Genomic DNA, 8,639 nt, shown 5'->3' on the forward strand with positions numbered 1-8,639 from the left:
TCCCAGGAGGAAATGCAGGATGTCTGATGGAGCCTTACAGGTGAGCTTTTTGTCCCCAAATTGCAGCATTTCCTTATATTGACCTGAGATAAAATCCTTACTTCTTTTTCACATGTATGCTCCCAAGTCAGAGTCTTCTATTCTGGACTAAAGGAATTGGGTTTGAAAGCTTTTTTTTGTATTTTTGTTTTTTAGAAGAATTAGAGAACATTAGAATGAGTCTGTAGAAATTGCTGGTACATATTTTCAAGTCATGAGTTACATCGCTCATTCATGGGCCATGAAATCAATTTAAGTAGGTCTCTGTTATGGACTAAATGTCCCCCAACTTCCAAATTCATATATTGAGGTCATAATCCCCAATATGATGGCATTAAGATATGGGGTCTTTGGGAGGTAATTGGATCATGAGGGTAGAACCCTCATGAACGGTGTTAGTGCCCATATGAAAGAGACCTCAGAGAGCCCCCTTGCCTCTTCCACCATGGGAGGACTCAGTGAGAAAGTGCTATATTTCAACCAGGAAGCAGACCCTCACTAGACACTGAATCTTCTGGTACCTTGATCTTGGATTTCCCAACCTCTGGAGCTGTAAGAAATAAATGTTTGTTGTTTAAGCCACCCCAGTCTATGGTATGTTTATTATATCAGCCTGAGCAGACTAAGACAGTCACACCCAGCTTTCTTTAAAAACTGAATACAGTAGAAAGTATCAGAGTGCATTGCACATATGAAAGACAGGTATTATTATGCAAAACTTATGTTTCAGATTTAGATACACAAGTATGTGTGTGTATAGATTATGACCATAATTGAGTTTTGGTCAAAAAATTTAAAAACCACTGATCCAGTTCAATCAGGAAATGGCAGTGTTCTATAATGGATAAGCATTTGTTTGAAATTTACAGTCAGAAAATCCCTGGTTTCTAGTCTGGGATCTCACCCGTAAGAACTGCATGACCCCAGGAGGTTATTTTCCTTCATTGAAACTCAGATCAGTTCCTCATCAATAAAATCAGATATCAACAGCACTTTCCTCAAAGAGTTATTGAGGAGAAACACATTATTACTCACTTCCTTTTACTGAGCACACGCCATGTACCAGGAAACATGGTGTCTTCACATGCACTATACTTCCTACCTTCACTATGACAATCCTCTGTATTATCATCCATCAAATGAAGGAACTGAGGCAGTCTGGTCCAGATGTACATACTTAACCATTCCACTACACAGGCTCTAAGTACACCATGTCTCTACAAATACAAAGATGCATTTGAAGTACTTAACACCATCAGTACTTAGTACGGACACAGAGGAGCCTTCAAAATTTAGCACCACTCTCAGGGCAGGCCCTCTGCAAGTTGAGGAATTCAAGTCAGAAGGTAGATTGATGCCCTGCTTCCTTCAGGAAAGTTTTGCTTATTCGGCTGTACTAAACAATGTGATGAAGTTTGTCATAATGTTCATTGATACTCTAACCAGAGCTCCATATCTTGTTTAGGCCAAGCAACAAGCAGTTTGCCAGCTCACTGTCCATGAGAAGCGCTGTGTGAGATGACATTGTAATAACCATCACAGGCACCATGATTACTGTTAGTATGGTCTGGGACAGATTCAGGTCTCCTCTTTCACCATCCAAATCTCTTTTTATTACTCCATTGAAGACACACCTATGCAGGTGCTTCCGCTCACTCTCACCTGGTCAATTTCATCCTGCTGAAAGATGTTAGAATCTTTACGGTATCATCCAAATGCACAACTATCCCTTCTGGCTTTATGTCACCTGCACACCTGCTGAGCGTGTCTTCTGTGCCTTCACACTGATAGCAGTGTTCATCAAGAAAGAGCCAAGAGCAGGTCTGCTTTCCTTAGGACAATCCTGTGGCTCCCCTCAGTGGCTGCTCACCTCGTCCTTATTGTGTTTGCCTCTCTTTCCTAAACCCTCACAAACCCAGATGTTGACTTTTCACCGGGGGAGGAGGGAATGGAGAAGCAGCACAGGGAAATGACCCGCTTTGAAGGCTCCATCTTGTGGCGCATGAGCATCAATGCAGCATCAATGCAGCACCACTGCAGAAGGAGGAGGTGAGCTCTGGGAGGACCGCACTCCTGCAGAGGTGCTGAGGGAGCATTGGCAGAGCTCCCTTGATCTGGAAGGCGAATTTTTTTTTTTTCATAATGTTTCCAGGTAAAGTCAGACTGGCCTTATTCACTTTGTTCATCACTGCGAATAAATAAAACACTATACCTGCTTCATTAATGGTCCAGAAAAAAACATTTTTTTAATGAGCTACATGGGTAAAGAGAATTTTTAAAAAGATTTTCTTCTCCGTTCATCATTCTAAATTTGAAATGAAAATTCCCTTTTCTTCCAGTTATAATCTGGAAATTATCTTTAAGAATTCCTTCGCTGTAAATGGGCAGCTAAAATGGAGGCAATGCTGGGCTGCAAATCAGCTTCTTCATCATCTTAAAGGACCGATACTGATGTCCTGTCACTCGGGCCTGCTTCTCCCACACCGGGATCTCACCTCCTTCAGGTGGGGCTATGTTGCCTTCTGCAGCTATGTAGATTTTCATTCCTTCTAGGATTCATGACAGCTGGAGCCAAGGAAACATTTCTAGCACACGACCAGGCACAAGTCTTCAATGTGAGTTTAAATAGTCATGACTGAAAACTCTGAGTTGCAGTGCAGGAATCAGGTGTACAGATGTAGGACTTACTGGTGTTGAGGAAGGGAAAGGAGAGAGCTGAAAGATGATGAAAGTAAGGCAAGTGAGAAGCAGTCGTCACTCAGGATACTAACTTAGAACTCGTGATCAGAAAGGGCAAGTGTAAGACAAACAGTAGCATTATTTATTTGGTCAACACACATGCATCAGTGACAGGTTCTAAGAATCAAGAAAACAGTGAGGCCTGAATCCTGCCCAGCAGCGTGCTGTGGGGAGGGAGACAGGTTTGGAAATCAGTGTCCCTAACACCCTTCTTGTGCAGTCTCTGGAAGAGCAGGTAGAGGTGAGGTCTGGCAAGACTTCCCTGGGGTTGCTTCCTCTCAGGACAGAGGTCATTTTCGGACAGTTCTCTTTACTATCAATTTATAAACTCCAAAATTGTAGCATCTCAATCCTGCAATACCTCTGAAATTTTGATTTATGATTTTCTTTCTTAACCTTGAAACAACCTTAGAGCTGATTTAACAGAGCACCTTAATTGTACCGATGAGAAAAACATTGGCAGATAAGATGGAGCGTCTTCATACACAGCCTTTCTACTTGTCACACCGCTGGCTATGACACTCGTGTCCAGGCTCATCTCGGGGTGAGACTGCTTTGAGGACCAGAGTAATAGAGAATGAAGTGTAGCAAACCACAGTTTACAGTTGAAAGACAGGCTGCTTCCTCAGTCGGAGGTCTACTCTTTACTGGAGGAAAGTAATTAAAGGTAAAAAAAAAAAAAAAAAAAAAAAAAATGTATAGTCAGTATGTTAGTAATTAGTGAAACACCAAGACATTTAATTCCCTACACTTTTATTTAAGCTTTTATTTCTTTTAGATAACTTAAGGCTTACTAATTGAAGAACCTCTTAGATCTCTCCCTCATTTCATCTTCTATTGGCCACATCCACAATGAGGACCTCATGGAGGGGCAGGACACACACCTGAATCCTGGTAAGTAACCTCTTCAGGAAACCCAGAGACAGGGCAGAAGTCTGGGCTCTTTACCTCAGAAGGACTGCTGCTGATCTTGGGAAAGCAGCATTTTGTCATACGTTCCTCCTAATATAAGTAGCAAGCTAATCGACTTCAAGGAAGCATGGCTAGTACTTAAATGTCACATTCAAATAAACTAAGGCTATAATATAAACTCCCTGGATATATATCAAAACAACTTGCCTTCTTGCGGTCATGTAGACAATAACTATTGTACTTACAACTCATAAAGTGGGAAAGAAGATGAGGAAAATATCACTAAATTCTGTATTTTTAATTCAAGTAACTAAGGAGGGTGGGGTTCAAATAGGCCTTGACCTGAATCTCTCTTTTTTAAAGAAACAGAGGGAGACACTTTCCATTTTGGTCACGAACAGAATTTGAATCACATAAAACTTGTGCTCAGTCCTCTCCCAGCAACACGGCAGACTGAGCTGGCATCAGAGGGAGTAGATCAGGGGATAGGGGAGGGACCTCCCACCCAGAAGCAAGCAAGTAGAATTGTAGGTCACTTTTTGTTGACATTGTACTTGACCGATGGAAATCCCTAGGCTCCAGCAATGAAGATGAGACTGACAACCATGTGCAAGAGCTGTTGCCACGTGGATCCACAGGGATTTCAGGCTTGGCCTGAAAACTGGGGTTTTAATCCCCAGGGGAGGACAGGAGATGAAGGAAGGAGGGAGTTGGAACCGAGTCACTGTCCAGATGTGCTAAGGGCTAGCCAGACTGAAAAGTAAACTTCTAGTCTACAGGTGCTTTGTATTAAAAAGAAAAATAATTACTTGCAAGAAGTCAAAACCTCACACTATACCATGTACAGGTATGAGTTATAATGCTTACAGGTACCTGAGAATTAAACAGAAAGATTGATCCAGGACAGCGGAATCCTGAAACCCTGGCAGAAGCAAACAAAAAACTTCCCTTAGTGCACAATCCAGGATGTATAGATCACCATAGAAGGCGTAGCTCTTACTGACAATAAATCAAAATTCAAAATTACATAATCAAAACTACACATGCAAGCACCATCAAAACCACATGAGGAACCACCGTGACACAGAGATGGGCAAGAATTAACACAGGTAGAAGTAGTGCTCAAGAGTGAGAGGAGGCTGGGAGCGGTGGCTCACACCTGTAATCCCAGCACTTTGGGGTTACAAAGTGGGGTTACACTTTGAGGTCGAGGCAGGCGGATCACTTGAAGTCAAGAGATCAAGACCAGCCTGGCCAACATGGTGAAACCCCGTCTCTACTAAAAATACAAAAATTAGCCAGGTGTGATGGTGGGCACCTGTAATCCCAGCTACTCGGGAGGCTGAGGCAGGAGAATCATTTGAACCTGGGAGGCGGAGGTTGCAATGAGCCGAGATCACGCCACTGCATTCCAGTCTGGGTGAGACAGCGAGACTCCATCTAAAAAAAAAAGAGAGAGGAAATAGAAAACTCTGAAAGCCACCATTAAAAAAGATAGTTTAAGCTTATTTTACAGATAAAGGAAAAAATATAAACAATAATGAAAGGCAAGACAGTATTTTAAAGCTTGAGGATATTTGGGGAAAACAAACCTGAAACAAAGAAATTTAAAAAAAGATTTGGCCAGGCGCAGTAGCTCACGCCTGTAATCCCAAAACTCTGGGAGGCCGAGGCAGGTGGATCACAAGATCAGGAAATCAAGACTACCCTGGCTAACACAATTAAACCCCGTCTCTACTAAAAGTACAAAAATTAGCCAGGCGAGGTGGCAGGCGTCTGTAATCCCAGCTACTCGGGAGGCTGAGGCAGGAGAATTTGAACCCGGTGGGTGGAGATTGCAATGAGCCGAGATCAAGCCACTGCACTCCAGCCTGGGCGACAGAGCAAGACTCCACCTCTAAACAAAACAAAACAAAACAAAACAAAAACTGGATTCATTGGATTTCCAGATTCAGTGTGGAGTTATAGAGGGCTGGAAAGGGTGTCACACACACCCTTACAACAAGAAAAATGGTGGACAATAACAAATGAATAATTTATTTTATTTTATTATTTATTCTTTATTTTTAACTTTTATTTTAAGTTCAGGGGTATATGTGCAGGTTTGTTACATAGGTAAATATGTGTCATGGGGATTTGTTGTACAGATTAGTTCATCACCCAGGTACTAATCCTAGTACCCATTAGTTATTTGTCCTCATCCTCTCTCTCCTCCCACCCTCTGATAGGCCACCCTGTGTGCTGTTCCCCTCCCTGTGTCCATGCGTTCTTCATTTAGCTCCCACTTATAAGTGAGAACATGTGACATTTGGTTTTCTGTTCCTGCATTAGTCTGCTAAGGATAATGGTCTCTAGCTCCATCCATGTTCCTGCAAAGGACATGATCTCGTTCCTTTTTATGGCTATGTAGTATTTCATGGTGTATATGTACCACATTTTCTTTATCCAGTCTATCATCGATGGGCATTTATGTTGATTTTATGTCTTTGCTATTGTGAATAGTGCTTCAGTGAACATACATGTGCATGTGTTTTTTATAATAGAATGATTTATATTCCTGGAAATGGTATTCCAGAAATGGTATTTCTGCCTTTATGTCTTTAAGTAATTGCTACACTGTTTTCCACAGTGGTTAAACTAATTTGCTCTCCTACCAACCGTATATAAGCATTCCTTTGTCACCAGCATCTGTTATTTTTTGACTTTGTAATGCTAGCCATATGAATGACTTTTCCATTGGAGAGCTGAGGTCACAAGAGCAAACAACTAACCAGAAATCTTCAGAGAAGATTTGTCTGTGGGGAGAAACAGGACCCAAATTTTTGCTTACCCGAAGCAGATGTAGATACCATTAGATGCCATAAAAGGCAATAAGAAGATTCAGCTAGAAATTTTTGATGAATTGCTGAAGGCCCAGTGTGGAGACAAAACAAGAGTTGGAAGCCCCTGGGGCTGCAGACAGAGGAGGATTGCAGCAGTGCAACTCCACAACAAAGCTGAGAAGATCTTCACTGAGGGAATGTAACGTAGGTCAGAAACTTGAACCTACACAAAGAAATGAAGAGCATATACATAGAAAATATAGAATTAAGATCAAATTTATTATTTTCTTATTGTAGTTACTTTTTATGTTTAAAGAAAATAGTAACAATATAGTCTTTATTGATAGCTATGTAAAAGTAAAATAGATGACAGCAGTAGCACAAAGAATGGTAGAGAGGAATTGAGGATATGCTATAATAAGTTCCTTACACAATATGTCAATGGTGTACTATTGAGAGAACACTCAGGTTGTTTTTAAACGCAAATGATTACTTAAAAATTATATGTGGACCCTAGGGCCACAACTTAGAAAAAAATTTAAGAGGTGTAAATAACATCAAATAAAGGTAAAATGGAATAATAAAAAATTTTCCAATAAACCCAGAGAACGCATTTAAAAAGGAAAAAATACACAATAAATGGAACAAATAAAACAGATAGCAAGATGGTAAATAGTAAATTTTATTCTAACCTTATTAATAATCACTCTAAATGTGACTAATCTAAATAAGCCAGTTTAAAGAAAAGTATTTGTCATACTGAGCCAGAAGAAAAAAATCAAGACCCAACCATATGTTGTCTACAAGAAACCAACTTTAAAATGAAGACATAGATAGAAGTAAAAAAATATGGAGAAATGTGTATCATGCAAACACTAACCAAAAGAAAGCTGGAGTAACTATACTAATTTCAGGCAAAGTAGACTACAGCACAAGGAATATTATCAAAAATAAGCAGGAAAGTATCTAATGATAAAGCTATCCATTTTCCAAGGAAGTTTTCCCAGAAGAAAAACAATCCTAAATATGTTTACAACATATTAACAACAACAGACCTTCAAAATAAAGGAGACAAAACTTGATATATTTGAAGGTAGAATTAACAACAGAACTTCAAAATAAAAGAGGCAAAACTTGATATATTCAAATGCAGAATAAACAAATCCACAATTATATATCCACAAGACTTATATATATATATATAAGTCAAGACTTCTCTCTTAGTAATTGGTAAAACAAATAGAAAATTATTAAGTGTATAGGTAACTTGAACAAACCTATCAACCCACCCAACCTAATGACATTTAGGAAACATACAACCCAACAACAACATCAACAACAGAGTACATGTTCTTCACAGCAGCACATGGAACAGTCACTGAGATGGACCATATTCTGAGCCATAAAAGAAACCCTGATAAATGTAAAAGAATAGAAGTCATGTAAAGTATGTTCTCAGACCATAACAGAATTAAACTAAGAAATCAATAACAGAAAGAAATGGGGGAACCTCAAATATGTGGAAATTAAACAACACACTTTTAAATAATACTAGGTCTAAGAGGAAGTCCCAAGCAAAATTGGAAAGTATTTTGAACTGAATGAAAATTTAAAAAAAAATTTGCAAGTGCAGCTAAAATAGTGCTCAGAGAGAATTTATGGCAATAAATGCTTATGTTAGGAAAGAACAAAGATCTAAAGTCAGTACCCTAAGTTTCTATCTTAAGAAATTAGAAAAAGAATAGTAAGTTAAACCCAAAGCAAGTAGAGAAATGAAATAATAAGGATGAGAACAGAAATCAATGAAATTGAAAACAGAAAAACAATAGAGAAAACCAACAAAACCAAAAGCTGATTATTTGAAAAACTCATTAAAATTGATAAGCCTCTAGTGAGTCTGACCAAGAAGAAAAGAGAGCAGATATAAATAACAATACCAAGAATAAAAGAGGAGAACTTCATTTTTTGCCTCACTGACATCAAAGAAATAATAAGAGAATACAATAAACACCTGTATACCCTCCATAAATTCAACATCTTAGATGAAATAGGCCAATTTTCTAAAGGACATAAACCACCAAAACTCACTGAGAAGAAACAGAGAACTTGAATAATACTATGTCTATT

This window comes from Macaca nemestrina, chromosome 8 (genome assembly GCF_043159975.1).
Source record: "Macaca nemestrina isolate mMacNem1 chromosome 8, mMacNem.hap1, whole genome shotgun sequence".
Taxonomy (NCBI): Eukaryota; Metazoa; Chordata; class Mammalia; order Primates; family Cercopithecidae; genus Macaca; species Macaca nemestrina.